Genomic DNA, 19,438 nt, shown 5'->3' on the forward strand with positions numbered 1-19,438 from the left:
AACAAATATCCTTTGTGCGAGATCGTGCGTATTTGCTTGTTTTCCGCACAGAACCAATACGCGGTAAGTGTGAAATACCACATTCAGTATTCCCAACGTAACACACATAACAATTTCCCTCTTCTTACCACTTAAGCGCGACATTCATTTTACTGCTTTAGGCTTTTAACATATTATTTTTAGAGACGTTCAACATAGTAACAATTATAAATTGGAAACTTACCACTGCAATTTCACCTAAATTGCAATGTTAATTATTGTTTTTAAATATTTGCAAAAATTAAGTAAACTCTACTACTCCACGTATCTTATTGCATTCCTGACACAAGTAACATTAAGGAAGCCGTGAAAAAATCAACAAGACTCCAGATGGCGATGTTATTACTGCAATATGTTATATAAATAATATTGTTAAAATATTAAAATGAAAAATAAATCATTACATAACCTTACCGTTTGTTTTAAGTTCGCATTTATAGACTGGGGAAAAAAAGACAGACGTATATCACGGCCTACTGGAGTATATAAACACAGAAAACATTTTATAGCAACAATGTTGAAGAAAGATATTTTGGTTTTCCGAAGTTGCCGTCATTAAACAGAAACCAACATGGAGATTTCATTGCAAGTAATTAGAAATTCGTCTTTCAGGTATGTAATAAACGATCTTCGCACAAAATAATGTACGATACACGAGCGGTATATTTGTTTTCATGTTCTCGGAAATTAAAAAAGCTCAACTACGTTTCGCTTTTTCAATCTTTTCCTCGAACATGAAAACGTCAACATACCGCTCTTGTAACGTATATTACTATTTTTTCGCATAAAACGTGTCAGGTAATATGTCATTTGCCTATATCGTCGCACGTGCCTGCAAAATCCGCTGTGCTCTTAAAATATATTTTGCAGGAGAAAGAAAAAATGCATTGCCACTTTTAATTTCCTTGATTTTAGAAGCTACTTTCGGTATAATTTAAAATATTACAAGAAAAATGTTCAAATTATACCGAAAATATAAAACAAATGATAGCTTGTGTAACCATGGAGAATAACAAAATCTTTTTGATAGCATACAGAAGGGTGTCATTTAAAAATGAGGAGTCCACTGCAAGAATGATGGATGTCACTTTCTTGTCGAAAATGAACCAAGACTGTCAATGCATAGCTTAAGACATATAGAATGTACATACAGAGTTATATGGCATTAACACTGGTAGTCATTGTCCAGTAATGATCGGAAAATCACAGTTAAGGTTTGAGCGCTAAGCATTTCAAACTTTCAATTGCTTCTCCTGCAAAATGTATTCCAAATGACATCCATCATTCTTGCAGTGGACTCTTCAAATGTTTCCGATGATGTTACAACTTGCACAACAATGTTATCAAGAATTTTTTTTTTTTTTTTTTTTTTTTTGTGGAAAAGTGTCTCTTAAAATATACTGTTTGACGTGTCTTAGTGTATTTCGAAAAACATTTACATTTAGCTGTAGCAGGAAACTTGCGTGACTTTTGAAACGTCCTGTATGTAATTCGCAGTTAAGTAGAATTTGCTAGTCTCGGACTAGCTACCTAATTGCAGTTCTCGCTGTCTTTCGGGCGAAAACTCGTCTTTGACTTGTAAAAACTACTTACTTCCCTTAATACACAAACTATTTAATATCTCCAGAGAGTGAAATTCTCTCCTGTTAATATTCTGTCTACAGCTTCTGATTTGTTTTCAGTTGCCATGGAAACACATATTTGTGGTTTGAACTTTCTACTATACTAGTGGCTTGTGCAGCAAATACTGCAAACTAAGTTCATTACACGTTCATATAAACATTATTCAGATTTATTTTCAATGAAGAATACCAGACATTCTGAAAGTTATTTTCTCCAAAATACTGAAACATACTCCCTCTGAATGTTTCTTTATGCCAAATACTTTCTCTTGAACCTATTCACCTTCAGTTTTTGAGTTTCAATGCGAAAACGCAAGTAACAATGTCAGACGATCAGTGGGTTTTTCATGTGGAAGTAAAGCAATAGCTATTTCAGGTCATTGTGGATTGTAGACGAAAGTTAAAAAAATGTCAGGTTTGTTATGCTTTCGAACAATAGACATAGCATCTTGGTATAGCTGCTGCATGTAGAGCTTGAAATGTAGAGGGTAAAATCATTTTATCCTGCTAAGAGATCTTGCTGAAATGATCGGGAGACTACATAATTTTATAGGCCCCTTATTTTATCAGCAAGTAATACCTTTTGGTCTTTCCTTAGGAACTGTAATTTTTGCGCTCTCTTGAGCCAATACTGAAGAGAATGACGCATATAAATATCTACACCACACCGCCATTAAGTATATGAAAAAAACCCAACCCCACTCGATTAATAACTATAAAAATATTATTACCTTACGTAAGTTTTGTAGTTATATATATATATATATATATATATATATATATATATACATATATGATAGCCGCCACTCAGTAAATTATAGAAATGAAGATCTAATTTAAGACATTCTCTACATCTACTTACATAACACCAAAACGTTTCATTTTCATATCATGAATATAGCATTAATATGTATAATTAATGAAAAATAGTCACATCATGACATTAACTATAATAATATTTCATTTTCTAATGGTAATAATGTCATCAAACTACCTCAAGTTTTGTAGATTTTAATATCTAATACACAGCTGTACTCAGAAAATTACACACCGCAGAATCAGACCTGTGAATTATTTTTATTAAATCTTAAAGTTTTTTATAACCAATTGAATTTGAGCTCTAAATATGTCAGAAATCCTGCAAGTCCTGGCCTTCGTGTATTGATTATTGTAGTGTGTGTTTTGTTTTTTTCTGAAATGCAATTAATTCTCAAACTGACGAAAGATGGATTTTTGGAAAATAGGAAAATTATGTAGGAAGATTAACATTTCGCTGAAAACTACTATTTTTCTGAAAAACTTTGGATTTCAAGCTTGAAAATGAGGGGTCATTTATTAAAATCCGTTCAGCCGTTCTCCCGTAATTTCCATTACCAGTTCAAATTATATATAGATTATTACGTACAGTACTATCGGATATTCACAGTATTTATTTAAAGTAAAAAAGACGTAATACATATAGTCCATCGGACTGCACAAACATCCCGGTTAGGCGACAGTCCCTGTTTCATAACGTCATCAGACTCATTACTTCCGGGGGTCCCTCATGTCGTCCACATCTTTACAGGCCGCATCCTGGGGGACGCCGTTCTACAGACTCGGTGCTGATTGCCCCGGGCTTGGCAACGGCGACTCTTGTTCCAAGTCTGATGATCCCCCTGTAATTGCAGCGAGACCCGCTTCTACAGAATTTTACTGTAGAGCATGTACTGCTGTTAATTAAACAACACTTCCACAACTACCGCTGTTAAAACAAGCCTACAGAAACGAGCGTGCAATACCGGCTCGGTGTTAAGGCGTAAGTTCGAGGTCGAGAGAAAGTTACTGTTCTGGGCAGGTCTACTGTCAATTTCATGTCCTCAGTTCGAGGCCCGGGCGTGTTGTGTCCATGTTACCCGGAGTCCAAAAGTGCGCCGGCACAAAGAATGTGTGAATATTATGAAACATTAGAACTCCCGTTCTTTTATAAACGTTTATAACATTCAATTTCACGTTATAGTATTCCGATAAGCTGTTAATGTTTGACTATAATTATTTATTTACTGTGCAACCTTTGCTTATCTTAAAAGTTAATAATTCACATTAACGTTTTCGATACATTTGTATCATCTTCAGATGTAGGGTATTAAAGCATTTCATTAATTTATCGACCAAAACCTAATGAAATGCTTTAACAGTACACATTTAATAATATAGACATGTTAGTGATAAAATTGATACTGTGTTTTAGTTCGCTGTTAAATATCAAGATCAACAGAAGCAGCCCCATCTAACGAAGTCAAAAACTGGCTACTACAGCCAACAAGTGTTTACAGTGTTTTTAAAAGTGTTTTTACAATGTTTCACATTTCTCTGATCACATTTATAGTTTTATATAACTTTTAAATAATTTTAAATCTTTTAATTGTACTACATGCACTGCAAGTGATCTCAACTTAATATAACAAGTGTATCAAAGACCAACCTAAGTTAAATAATTTCGAGGAAAAATTGTTCCGGAGCCGGGTATCGAACCCGGGACCTTTGGTTTAACGTACCAACGCTCTACCACTGAGCTACTCGGGAACTCTAACCGACACCGATCCAATTTTTCCCTTCTATATCCACAGACCTCAAAGTGGGCTGACAACCGTCAAGCAACCAACTTCGAGTGCACACTAACTCCGTGTGACTTAAATTGTGGTTTTCTGTTAACGAACAGTGACGTGTATTATGCAAATCAAGCTTTTCAGGTATAACTCCCTGTAAAGTTGATTTGAATAATTTCGAGGAAAAATTGTTCCGGAGCCGGGTATCGAACCCGGGACCTTTAGTTTAACGTACCAACGCTCTACCACTGAGCTACTCGGGAACTCTAACCGACACCGATCCAATTTTTCCCTTCTATATCCACAGACCTCAAAGTGGGCTGACAACCGTCAAGCAACCAACTTCGAGTGCACACTAACTCCGTGTGACTTAAATTGTGGTTTTCTGTTAACGAACAGTGACGTGTATTATGCAAATCAAGATTTTCAGGTATAACTCCCTGTAAAGTTGATTTGAATAATTTCGAGGAAAAATTGTTCCGGAGCCGGGTATCGAACCCGGTCAGCCCACTTTGAGGTCTGTGGATATAGAAGGGAAAAATTGGATCGGTGTCGGTTAGAGTTCCCGAGTAGCTCAGTGGTAGAGCGTTGGTACGTTAAACCAAAGGTCCCGGGTTCGATACCCGGCTCCGGAACAATTTTTCCTCGAAATTATTCAAATCAACTTTACAGGGAGTTATACCTGAAAATCTTGATTTGCGCAACCTAAGTTAAGTTAGAGCAATTCACACTGACATGATCCGAAAACCATCATAATAAGTTCCATACCATAAGGCAAGGTTTTCAACATAAATGTTCATTTAATACCCTACATCTGAAGATGATACAAATGTATCGAAAACGTTGATGTGAATTATTAACTTTTAAGATAAGCAAAGGTGCCACAGTAAATAAATAATTATAGTCAAATTTTATAACATTACCAAATCTCAAAACCTTATTCCTTTGCTGTGGTCGTGCCAGAGAATCAGTCCCATTCCGAGGCTTATTTGAAGGTTTCGTAACAAGCTGTTTTTTTACGGTGATGGGTTGTTAGCCCTTCGCCGAACACCCAAGCTGGAGGACCACCCCTCTTCGGCTGTCCGCGACTGCTTATTCAATATATTCGCAGCTACCCTCCATATCTGGAGGCCGTCTCCTCGATCGGCAACCTGAGGACGCGCCATGCCGTGGTGATAGGGACCCACAATACATGGATTAACTCCATATGTAGATGAAATTATTGGGGATCATCAGTGTGGTTTCAGGCGTAATAGATCGACTATTAATCAGATTTTTGCATTCGACAGATATTGGAGAAAAAATGGGAGTATAAGGGTACAGTGCATCAGTTATTCATAGATTTCAAAAAGGCATATGACTCGGTTAAGAGAGGAGTTTTATATGATATTCTTATTGAATTTGGTATTCCCAAGAAACTAGTTCGATTAATTAAAATGTGTCTTAGTGAAACGTACAGCAGAGTTCGTATAGGTCAGTTTCTGTCAGATGCGTTTCCAATTCACTGTGGGCTAAAGCAAGGAGATGCACTATCACCTTTACTTTTTAACTTTGCTCTAGAGTATGCCATTAGGAAAGTACAGGATAACAAAGAGGGTTTGCAATTGAACGGGTTACATCAGCTGCTTATCTAAGCGGATGACGTGAATATGTTAGGAGAAAATCCAATTTTATTTCGACAGTTCCTGATGCTAGCAGGTAGCGAATTCCAGAGTTTTGGCAGGGCTATTGTGAAAGAGGATGAGTATGAGGAGGTGCGATGGGATGGTATTGTTGGTATTGTTTCATGACAAGAGCGTGTGTTCAGATTATGGTGGGAAGAAAGGTAAGTGAAGTGAGACGACAGGTACGAAGGAATAGAAGAGTTCAAGATTTCGAAGAGAAAGGAAAGTGAATATAAATTTCTTTTCTTATCTAGTTTAAGCCAACCTATTGCTTCCAGGGATGGGGTGATATGATCATATTTAGGAACATTGCTTACAAAAACGTAAACAGAAATTATGAGCACGTTGAAGTTTCGTTTTGTTGTCGCTGGAGAGGTCAGTCAGTAAAATGTCAGCATAGTCAAAACAGGAAAAACAAGTGTCTGCACAAGGGACTTTTTTAAGCAAGACCAAAATTATTTTTATCCCGCTAGATTTGTGATTTAAACCACTGTCCATTGGGGGAGGAAATATAATGCTGGAGTAGTTTCAAAGATGTGTTAAAGGTGCATCACAGTCTACTATATACAGTCGCGAAGCTTGAGATGATTTTTTGCAACTCTCGTGATAAAGCGCTCCAAGCGGTTAGCAACTAGAAACAATAGACTGTCCACGGTCGACTTTGGACTGAATCGTATTTCCATCGAGTGCTAGCTTGTTGCGTATTTCACATTGATGCTTGTGAAATGTTCGTTACTGGTTGTAATGAAAATGTTAATGGCTAAAATACAATAATTGGAATAATAATATTTTACTAGAGACGTAGAAAAATTAAGTTTGTTTTAATGAAATTTATTGATCACGTTTTATTTTCAGTTCTGGTCGGATTATTATTGCTTAGGCCTACTTTATTTTTTCAAAGGATATGTTTTAAATTATAGCTGTTAATTTTGTTGTTATTTTTATTTGCTACTTTACTAGAGACGTAGAAAAAGTCTGATACAATAACATTTATTGATCACGTTTTATTTCCAATTCTGGTGTGATTATTATTGCTTAACCTCATCCCACTTTGTTAACTACGTAAGCCTACACTACAAGTACCGGTACACATAAGTTAATCCATTAATTCATATTTCCATTATTATTGTTGTAAAGGGAAATGCAAATTAATATTTATTGGTTTCATAGTTAATTAACGCTATAATCGTGAATGAGTGAAGCGATTATAGTAAATTTCAGTTCGTTTTGCACAAACAAAAAATATATTAATCTATTTCTTGCAGGTATCTTCGAGTTTATGGTGGAATTTAATATACTTCATTAAAATAATAAATTATCTTTATGCATTTAATATTTCAACAATGGAAGGAAGGTGTTAATTTTTCCAAAAGAACACGACAACGAAAGTGTAACATATTTTGTCGTCTGCTAGGAGAGAGATCTGCGATGATGAGGCGATAGTAGCGATCCTAGTGGTGGGCAACTACCCATGTTTGCATTTTTACTACATATTGAGCTTCGCGACTGTATATAGTAGACTGTGGGTGCATGGTTTTAGTTCCGAATATCTTTGGAGTTGGAGAATGTATGTTAATCACCAGTGTTGCCACCTATCGCCACGGTAGACTTCTTGAATAGAACGTGAATAGAGTGGTGGACCAGTGCACACTGAGTTTAAAGATGCAACAGATGTCCTTGGAGAACAATTATTACAAAGCTCTTGGCAGCAGATCGATGGAATGTCTTAACATGTGCAATTGACGGGCCGACCACGCTGTTACGCCTGCGGTCTAGGCTGACTGGCGTGGCATGGAGTCTGCTGTGATTGTTGCGGTCAAATGAAGCGTACATATGTCGCCACCTGTCAGACAGCGGGAAAAACGCACCTCGAACTGGACTCGCTGCAAATTATTATTATCATCAATCTATTCCTCTTCGTGTGCACGGTTCATTGTGATGATTAAAATGGCAGCCATGGAGCGACGAGAAGGTTAAAGTTATGAAAATTTATATAATCATTAAGAATCGTTGTTATGTCGTCTACTTACGTCGTTTCTACTAACACTAATAATTCTTTTTTCTCTTAGTGCCTTTCACCCTATACACAGCGATTTCTACTAAACTATTGGACGGATTTTGTTCATATTCAGTATCTACGAGTCAATTTATCGGGGAATGATGTACATGAAATATAATAATTTTAGTACTAGTCTGTCTGTGTACAGCGATTTCTACTAAACTATTGGACGGATTTTGTTCATATTCAGTATCTACGAGTCAATTTATCAGGGAATGATGTACATGAAATATAATAATTTTAGTACTAGTCTGTCTGTGTACAGCGATTTCTACTAAACTATTGGACGGATTTTGTTCATATTCAGTATCTACGAGTCAATTTATCAGGGAATGATGTACATGAAATATAATAATTTTAGTACTAGTCTGTCTGTGTACAGCGATTTCTACCAAACTATTGGACGGATTTTGTTCATATTCAGTATCTACGAGTCAATTTATCAGGGAATGATGTACATGAAATATAATAATTTTAGTACTAGTCTGTCTGTGTACGGCGATTTCTACTAAACTATTGGACTGATTTTGTTCATATTCAGTATCTACGAGTCAATTTATCAGGGAATGATGTACATGAAATATAATAATTTTAGTACTAGTCTATCTGTGCACAGCGATTTCTACTAAACTATTGGACGGATTTTGTTCATATTCAGTATCTACGAGTCAATTTATCAGGGAATGATGTACATGAAATATAATAATTTTAGTACTAGTCTGTCTGTGTACAGCGATTTCTACTAAACTATTGGACGGATTTTGTTCATATTCAGTATCTACGAGTCAATTTGCCAATGGATTATGCCAATGAAATACAGTATAATTGTAGTTCTAGAATGTGTATTCAATGGTTGTTATTTGCAAGCTTTATTGAGACAACCATTTCCCACTCGGCATTCACTAGTTTCTCTTATCGTTTTTTCATTAATTTTGGATTATCTGGTGCAAGGAGCTGTAAGTATTGACGTCACCACTTCTTGGGATGAACGCTCATTACAAAGGCTGCTGATTTTTATCTCCGTGCGGAATTCTGAGGGTTCGATCTGTGGACTTGGCTGGTTTTTCAGCGCAGCATCGGGGCATCGCCGTCCAAAATACGAGCTGGAGGGGGGCAGACGACCACTCGAGCCCTGGATTAATGTCTGCCCGTACACCCGCACCTCCCCTCCCCCCGGAACTGCGACTGCCCATTTGTCAGGCTGATAACGGGACACGTGTAGCGGGCAAGAAAAGTTACCGGACACACCAACAATGCGCGCCATATTTCATAAGCGGCAAGATTATCATCTGCATTAAACAACTGAATTCTACACCGCGATCATTTCACACTAATTTCACTTGAAAGAGGAAATGTTTTCACTTGTCTCTGTTGTTTTGGTCTTGGGAGAAGATTTTAAAATAAACACTCCACTGCATTCACACCAACTAGCAGTATTCCGCTGTAGCGGGGACTTTCCAACCAGGTTTAGCTTTCTTTCGAAGGACGTCCTGTATCACTTGGCCGAATTCGATACGGAGAACCTGGGACCAGTGTTGCCAACCAAGGAACAAGAAATCCCCCCAAAAATTCAGAGAAACCCCCTATTTTTTTTGTAATTTGTACTTGGAAAAACGCAATATAAAAATTACTTACTTACTTACTGGCTTTTATGGAACCCGGAGGTTCATTGCCGCTCTCACATAAGCCCGCCATTGGTCCCTATCCTGAGCAAGATTAATCCAGTCTCTACCATCATATCCCACCTCCCTCAAATCCATTTTAATATTATCTTCCCACCTACGTCTCAGCCTCCCCAAAGGTCTTTTTCTCTCCGGTCTCCCAACTAACACTATATATGCATTTCTGGATTCGCCCATACGTGCTACATGCCCTGCCCATTTCAAACTTCTGGATTTAATGTTCCTAATTATGTCAGGTGAAGAATACAATGCGTGCAGTTCTGTGTTGTGTAACTTTCTCCATTCTCCTATAACTTCATCCCTCTTAGCCCCAAATATTTTCCTAAGAATCTTATTCTCAAACAACCTTAACCTATGTTCCTCTCTCAAAGTGAGAATCCAAGTTTCACAACCATACAGAACAACCGGTAATATAATTGTTTTATAAATTCTAACTTTCAGATTTTTGAGAGCAGACTGGATGATTAAAGCTTCTCAACCGAATAATAACAGGCATTTCCCATATTTATTCTGTATTTAATTTCCTCCCGAGTATCATTTATATTTGTTACTGTTGCTCCCAGGTATTTAAATTTTTCCACCTCTTCAAAAGATAAATTTCCAATTTTTATATTTCCATTTCGTACAATATTCTTGTCACGAGACATAATCATATACATTGTCTTTTGGGGATTTACTTCCAAACCTGTCTCTTTACTTGCTTCAAGTAATTTCTTATGTGTAAGGATTTTTAATGAAAAATAAGATATTTATTGAAAAGGTATATATCCTTGAAACTGCTTCATAAATAAATTCATAGGTCTAAAAATGGTAATATAAAAACCTACATTATTTCAAATTAATGATTTAATCAATTTCTTTGGATTTCTCGCAATTCTTCCTCACATTACGCACTGGTTGGTACTTATACATCGGGACAACATTGTGCTGCATTTTGTAATTATTGCCACAGTTCACTGAAAGTCCATAACACTTGGATCTTGCTGAGACGTTTACTCGGCAAGCCGACAATAATTTTCAAACTAAAAATGTTATTCATATCTCACGTGACAGGCAATTGTTCCGTTTAATATTTAATATAAAAGAAAATCTTATTGAGAAAACGTAGATGAAGATAAAAGAAATGAATATAAGTTGTATCCAAAGCTTAAATTTAGTTTGGGGGAAATTTTTAACTGCATTTTACTGCAGACAATATTGTTGTAGACTAGTCATGTCAATTGATGCCCATAGGCGCAAGAGCGCGCTTTAGAGCCTGAGCGCCTTACAGCTGAAAGGATAGAGACAGACGAAAGCGATAGTATATGCCGCTTGGTCGAGCTATATTCAGGGATGGCCAGCACTGATTCAATAGATAAAGGGAAGAGAACTTATTAAAACTGTATCCATGGTAATTTTTAGATTTGTCTGAGAAGTATAAGTGCGTTAAAAGAATGTAAGTTTTAATTTTAATGTTCAATTTTCACAAGTTTGTTTTTTTTTCAATTCTCAAGTGAAATTTTCAGTTATAGGCCTATTTATTAGTAACCTTACAGGTACTGAAATAATGTTTTCTTAAATCTAATATACCGTAAATACGTATTACTGAAGATAGTGTACTGAAAATTTTGAAAATATTCGCATGGAAATTGTTTGTAAGGAAATGAATTAACAAAGCAACTACTGTTACATCATAAGCAAAAGATACGTGCCCATGTGTTGTAAAAATGTCAGCTCTATAGCTTCAGCACATTTCGAGAAAATAATTTAATATTCTGATGATAGGAAGTTGCTCATCAATATCACCTTAAAAGCATAATGCGATAAGAGTTTTGTTATGTAATATTAGTTACACTTAAAACAGATACAGTACCTAGGTAACTTTGCTTTGTACTTTAATATTGTTTTGATTAGCTTATTGATTACTTTTGTACGGCTAAATATACCATCAATATAAATTCCAACGTATCATGTCATACTCAATCTTTTTTTTTTTTTTTTTTTTTTTTTTTTTTTTTTTTGGAATATCACTTTCTTTATGAATGATGTGTTTCATCCTCTTAATACAGTATAATATTATACTACTATTGAATTTAAGTGAATATTCCTTCTTAACTCTCTATTATATTATTAAGATTTAAAACACAAGTTCAATATTAAGAAATCAGTGTTAGTACTTTTGTTTTACAGACAATATAGATAATATTAAACAGAAAGGAGCTATATAAAAGAACGACATAAAATTTCACGTTGCGTTTGAAGTTTGTGCACCACTGTTTTCTTAATCCAACAGGCTGCTTTTTCCTCCTAGCATACTTAGCGCTTAATGCCCGTGCACGACGTCAAGGTCAGAAAAATGCGCTTGCTTCGACGTCACTGTTGTAGACCATGACTTAACCAAGACAAGGAGAACAGTTTGCAACGCGACGACGTGTGGGAGAGAGCACCATAATGATATAATAGGAGTAATAAAGACAGCAAGTCAGAAAACATGCTTGCGAGATGTGATACCGGCCGAAGAGAGGATTCATGATCATGATATTTCACTGTTCAATTACACGACACAGTAGTTTCACTATCATTAATTTTAAAAATAAATTATAATGATGTAGTTTAGAAAAACACCCCCAAAAACCCTCTTAAATTGATCTTTCCCCTGAAAACCCCCTAACATTTTTATCCTCCCAAACCTCTCCCCGGAAAAGTGTTTTCCCCCAAATTTTGAGCAAAACCCCCCAAGATGACAACACTACCTGCGATGTAAAGTAAGAATTATACCATCGAGGACAGCAGTGATGGTTAGAGCTAGGATTTTGATGAAATTGCATCTTTTTTTTTTGGTAAGCCAGAAACATAGCTGCTTTAGTATTTATATGTTATGTGATAAGCTGAGTGTTTTGAGACGTATTTGTTCGGGCATTTTTTTTTTGCATTTTTTGCCTGTTTCAACTCATAAGAGTATCGTTTGTTTTATTCGGTCACTTTTTAGGCATTTTCATTTAATTTTGGTCATAAATCCCCGTTATTAATGTAAAATAATGTCTATTTCCTTTGATGTTTTATTTACATATTTTGTCCATTAATACCCATTATTTTGTAAAATATTTTAATCCTCTTTCTACAAAAATATTGGCCCATTTTAACGTAGTACACCCCATGTAATGGATCAGTCCAACCACCCCTTCAATATAGACTCCTCTATACCTGCTAATTCCGGATAAGAGTGGCCTTGTGGTAGACTACATGGAAACTAAAGGTACAGTAAATTCATGGCGCTACAGCCCATGAAGGGCCAAGACCGTCCAGCCGACTGCTGACCTCACGTCCACATGCCGACGCAGAGATGAACTATCATACATGGAAACTACATCAGGTAAAATAATTAATTAAAGTGTACTTAGAATAAATAATGTAAAATTTAATTTAATTACTAGACTAAATATTAAGTAGAACAAAACCTCTTTTCCTACTAAGCCAATTATGTAAGATCAATTTTTAGGGCATTTTAAGGGCATTTTTTTTAAAGATTTTTAGGTCATAAATGCATTGTTTTTAGGATACTTTTTCATGATTTATAGGTCATCAAAATCCTAGCCCTAGTGATGGTAGTGAGCGCTTTGAAGATACCGATATTTTTACTGCGACAGAATAACGAATAATTTTAAAATCAAAGGGATAAACTGTACACGTCTGAATGGAATGCGGCATTACTTCCAGGCCCTGGAGTGGAGGCACGTATGACAAAACACTCCGTATCTGCCTTTGTCTATAAGGCATTTCAATTTCAGACAACCATAATTACACGGACAGAGAACATGGGGGCCCTGGACCGTGAGAAAACTGCCGCTCGTTATTCAAGCAGCCGACAGGGTGTGAGCACTTCCGGTCCGTATTTTCAGAACGGAAGTGATAATGATACAAGCACTGACTTCGTCCGCGCCTATTGCGCGTTTCCCGACTGTCCATTGTTGAAGAAATTAGCAATTATTTTCGTCTGTATTCCATTCACAAACAACCAGATCCATTACAAATCAATGTTACGTCATGTCCATGGGAAGAAGGGCTGTAGCAGTGTTTTGTATGTTACAACCAGAGACAGGCAAAATCTCATTCAAGCCTGCCCGTAACTATTTACTTTCGTGAATGGGCTAACATACGGATCGCTCGCATACCGTCAAGCTTTCATCACAAGCAGGCAGGCAGTGTGGTTGCACGTGACTCCCAAACACTCCTAATAGTGACCCGAAAGGACTGTTGGGTTCCGCCGACCTGCGCCAGACTGTGCTGCTTTCAGATGCATGATAAATATCAACCAAGTCTCATCCAAACCCGACAGGAAGAATACAGATATATAGACAAGCCATTGAAAACTTAAATAATTTCAAGGAAAAATTGTTCCTGGGCCGGGTATCGATCCCTACTGAGCTATCCCAGGAACTATACACGACACTGTCACCGGAAGAATTGTGACGGTGTCGTGTATAGTTCCTGGGGTTACTCAGTTGGTAGAGCATTCGTGCGCTAAGGAAGGATTCCGGGATCGATACCTGGCCCAGGAAAAATTTTTCCTTGAAATTATTCAAACCTGCTTCACAGAGAGCTTCTACCTAAAAACCAGATTTGCATATTGTAAACTTAATTTATCATTTTCTGAAACTTAATAAATACAAAGAAAACTATTTCTGGTCAGCATAATATCCATTAAATGCCAACAGTTATAAATTACTTGCACTTCCCATTTCATCAAAGTAATATAAATGTAATGCAAACTGTTCAAACTTTTAACTTCATAAATAAAAAGAGATCTATCCCTCAGAAGTTAAATAGCAAATAAGTTCTATCACAATTTTACACAGAATGAATCTGTCGGAAACAGTTTTAAAGCAATATTTATAATGTAATATTTTTCTAAAAATTAATATTAAGCTAGATATTTCGATTTATTGACTTCAGGCCTCCCTATAACCCCCTTTTAAAGAAAGTATTTTGAATGCCATATAGCCTAAAATCTAGATGGGAACCAACTTATCTCGCGTACCAATTTTCATAATAATCGGTTCAGCCATTATCAAATGAAAAGTTAACAAACACTCTCAAATTTAGCATACCAAAGAACACATTGTGCCCGCTGTTGATTTATAGTAGCCATTTTAATCATCTACGATTTTCATTTGTCCTTTCAGATTATGCACTGTTGATTGTCATATATGGAAACTCCCATCTTTTAATCATAATGTAATCAGCAAGAAATTTTTCCTACTATCATAATAGCTTTATAATAATAAATTAATATTATCCATACCCAAACGGATCAGACTGTAGTTTTGTTATCAATATTGGAAAATTTGTAATGATATCTGTATAAATTTAATCATAATTCCATTTTGGGACATTGTCAACAAGATTATTTTTTTTACGAAATTGGACTAATAGGCTTCCCTGCAAGAACTGTGGAGACATCGGAAAGCAATGTCTAAGACGGGACAGTCTGGTTAGGTTAGTATAAAATAAATTCAGAACCGGTTTCTGGTACACCTCAGTTAACTCTCAGTTACTTAGCTGCTCTTATAAATTTAACTGCACTGATAACTTTCATGAGTCTCCGGAAAGTATATTTATCACATCTTGTAACTAACAGCTGAGGTAACTTAAAGTTCAGTATCTATTGTCGTCCATAGATGTCTCCACTAGTATTTTGTTAGTGATTTTTAGTTATTTATAGTTACTTTTTTGCACAAGTTATCAGTAGTAATATGGCTGATAGGCAGGCCTACACATTGAGCTCTGCACCAATAGACTTTTTAATTAAGGAACCGTGTGATAAACTATAGTGTACATGTACACTTCCAACTCAATCGTAATATGATTAAAAAAACAATAATTGTTGGTATTTGGCGTGATTATCGAGGTAAATAATACTATTGGAGAGAGAGCTAGATGAAACGTCTCCTTCAAAACTGCAATCGTATTGAGCTGCGGTGGCTATGGCCACCATATTGATAAACATATTAAAATATTTTACATTCGTCCATATGAATGCTTTCATGTATTCAAATGAATTTTTCAGAGCCCGAAATACCATTGGCATTGGTAGAACACCCAAAAATAAAATATTCCTTGACTGACGACATACAATCTGAAGTTGATAACGAAAATTAAGCTTAAGATGTTCGAAATTGTCTTTATAAACACACATTATTATTCTAATATGTCATAGAAAGTAAAACATTTTCCGCAAGTTACGTAAATAAACGCCAAAATTTTAAAACTCTACAGATAATATAGTAAATTAATTTATTGCAGTCTATATATTTTTTAATATCAGTTATTATACAGGGATATCATTTTATTTTTACTTCAATTTTTATTGTACCTGAGTTTTTTAATGTGCTTCACTCCCACCCCCTCTACTAGTAAACTTCCAACCGTTCTCCACACAGAACCAAGGACGCTTATGAGTAGACTTCGTTGAATTGCCACACGCAGCATGCAATCAGGTTGCCGATGTACGGTAGTATAGAGGAGGTGAGCGACCGCCCGGTCTCGTAGTATAAGCAGTTCATGTTAAGAGTTGTGTCCGGTCCAAATAGATAGAGCAGCTACAGCTAATGTATACCTATGTAAGCACTTGTTTTTGCATTACTGTGGTTGGAATAGTCAAAGCTTAACATTTGTTCAATGTAGACAAGAATTCAATCAAACATACTACAATGAGAGTGTTGCTGTTCCAAACAATTGCCCCTGGAATACCCTTACCCCCGCAGCCAGTCTTGACCCTTTGGAAAACGTGGTTGGATGCTGTTAATTATTATGCATAACATTACAGCAAAATAATGGAGGTAATTGATGCATTGGATAGCACAGACAGTTCCGCTGTTGCAGCTGTAAAATCATTGCCTTGTGAACCGCTATTGGAAGATATTCTGTTCATTGATTCTAATTTTAAAATCGTGTCAAAAAGCATCACCTTGTTAGAATCGTCTAAACTACAACTCTCAGAAGCCCTTCATATAGTGGATAAAGTATCACAAACCGTTATCCAAAATAACAATTCACTAATTTCAGAAAAAGTGAAATGTGAGTTGAGAAACATTATTGCTAAAAATCCTGCCTATTTACAACTTCGTATTATAAATGATGTACTATCAGGTCACGACAAGACGTCTGAAGTTGGTGTACTAAAAAGTAGTGACTTTCCGTTCTTCAAATATGCACCTATTACATAGTGTGATGTTGAACGTACATTTTCCCAATATAAAAACTGTTTAAGTCACCAACGGAGGAGGTTCACTTTGCAGTAGCTCAAAATGTACGTAACTCTTCACTGCAATGCACATATTCAAGGATGATGCGAGTATCTTACATTAAATTTTAAGAGTTAATATATCTCACTACAAAATAATTGTGTATTTACATGTTTAGACATTTCCTACTTCAAAGATCATTCATTATATTTCTTGAATGCAGGATACAGGTTTTATTGTAACGGCAGTATACTACTCAGTGTTTACATCGGAGGCATACTCAATCCTTTGCACGCCCCCTTCTCATACAGTCTATACTGCGTGCGCAGTAAACCTTGCGATTCTCGTGGCAATTCCACGAAGTCTACTTATGAGTTACTGAATATAGTACGTTCCAGAAATATGTTCGCGTTTTCCAGTGACGAAAGAGCTTTCAATATTGAATCATATTTTCGCACAGGTACTGTCGTCCGTTTGCCTATATCGCATCCCGGTTTCCCCCACCTGCTTCTGCTCGTCCCTCTATAAGGGGTAATAGCTGGGCTGTCTTAGCTCTTTTCTGAAAACATTAATTTCTGTTAGGAATTAGACATCTACGTAATATTATACAACTGTTTAATATAACTTAAATAAAAGGGCCTCGTTAAGTAATTGACTGTCACGTGATTTCCCCCCTTTTTACGATCCTGCGACAAAACCATTTGGACGGACGTAGATAGCATGTCTGAGTAATTTTATCTTTTCGGATCGAGCAGAAGTGAAGATTGAATTTACAGTAGTGTGCCGTTTTAGTTCCGGCACACTATCTTCCTTTTCTTTCTTTTCTTTTTTTCTTTATTCTTGTTATTTTCTTTTTTATTATTAGTTACCCTTACTTTTCATAGGTGGCTTCCTTCCCCTCCATTTTCAGTCTTTCTTCCTCCTGTAGATAGCTTGTTTTATTTCCGCCATTCTTGGTCTCCCTTTTCTCACGTATAAGGAGCGAATTTAGTTATCACGTGACAGGGGCTTTGATTTTCATTGGCCATTTTTGCTTTCATTTTTTCCTTTAGCGTCGGTTTTCCTGGGGGAGAATTTCGACACGTTAGTTTGGGGGAGACTCTCGAAAAGTAAGGTTGGAGGAGAACTGTGGAGAGCTGTGGTTTGGGGACTTAACGACTATCTGCGATGGGATGACAGAGTAGTCGGGACTCGAACGGGGATTGTGATTTATTACGGATAAAGACGTAGCCAAGCTACAGAGCAGTGTGCTGTGTGATTATGGAAGTATGAGTGTTGAAGAGAGAGCATTGTTGTGTTGGTTTCGAGACTGGTCTACCAAGGATCGTAACAGGTTTCTATAGATCAATAATGTTAAGTTTATTGTGATTAATAGAAGGAGTTTGATTTCATATGGAGTATGAGATTATAAGCTGGCATTCGTCAAGCAGTGCTACATTGGTTGTATTTGGTTTTGGTAATAGTGATTTCTGCCATATCAGACAAGTTAGGACTTGTATAGCTAGCTACTTATGATTACAATCTGAGAGTACAGATGGCATTACTAGTATGTGTATTGGTGAATGCCAGTTCAGTGACTTTCAGTAACAAGCCAGTGTCGATGCGTGAGTGAATTATCAGTGATTGTATTTTTACTGGAGACCTTTGTTAATTTCCATTTTTCTATAGTGTTATTAACAGGGAAAGGATTTATATGTAAATACATATTTACTTATAAAGCTAATATAATTTATATTTTGCATTATCTTTATGTTTCACAATGTGTAGGGTTGAAAAATCCTACTTTTATTTTCCATATTTTTCCATATTTTAGAGTTTAGTACATATTTTCGTTAATTTCCATATATTTTCCATATTTCATATAAAACAGTCCATATTATATTAGGTTTAACAATAAAACAAAACAAAATTCCATTAACTTTTAAAAATACATTTCAACAATAGAGATTTAAACACATGTTCAGTAATCCCTTTAACATCAGAGTTATTTGAAAATTAGCAGTCCTATCAACAATGGGAAAGTAAGTTACAAAACTGTATTAATTTAATTTAAAATTTTTAACAGACTTCAGTTGTGCAGCTCAACAGTTAAATGCCAGTCAGAGTACACATAGGTTCAGTTTTGTAAATCATACTATAAAGACGGTAAATATGCCAAAAGTACGTCATTCAGTCAATTTAAAATCAAAACTAACAAGTTACATTTCAGAATTTAAAGAAGATGGTTTATCAACTGACAATAAAATATTATTTTGTAATTTGTGTCAGTGTGCAGTATCATCTACACAAAAGTTCCTGGTGCAACAACACATTACAACTAGTAAACATCAGGCCAACAAACAACTAAATTCCAAGCAGAGACAATTGTTTTTAACACAACCAACAACATCGAATGTAAGATCTGAGTTTAACATCGACCTGTGCCGTTCTCTCATCTCTGCTGATATTCCTCTCTACAAACTAAAGAATAAGGTCTTCAGGGAATTCCTTGAAAAATATACTCAACATACAATCCCGGATGAGTCAACACTTAGGAAGACGTATGCTCCATCCATCTACGA

The 19,438-nt window shown here is 36.0% G+C and overlaps 1 protein-coding gene across 1 annotated transcript in view; it reads right to left on the reverse strand.

Moving 5' to 3' along the window:
• LOC138704372 (neuroligin-4, Y-linked-like) overlaps positions 1-19,438 on the reverse strand; it is a 1,066,533-nt gene that overhangs the window by 116,297 nt on the left and 930,798 nt on the right. The window lies entirely within an intron of this gene.

The sequence above is a fragment of the Periplaneta americana genome, chromosome 8 (genome assembly GCF_040183065.1).
Source record: "Periplaneta americana isolate PAMFEO1 chromosome 8, P.americana_PAMFEO1_priV1, whole genome shotgun sequence".
Taxonomy (NCBI): Eukaryota; Metazoa; Arthropoda; class Insecta; order Blattodea; family Blattidae; genus Periplaneta; species Periplaneta americana.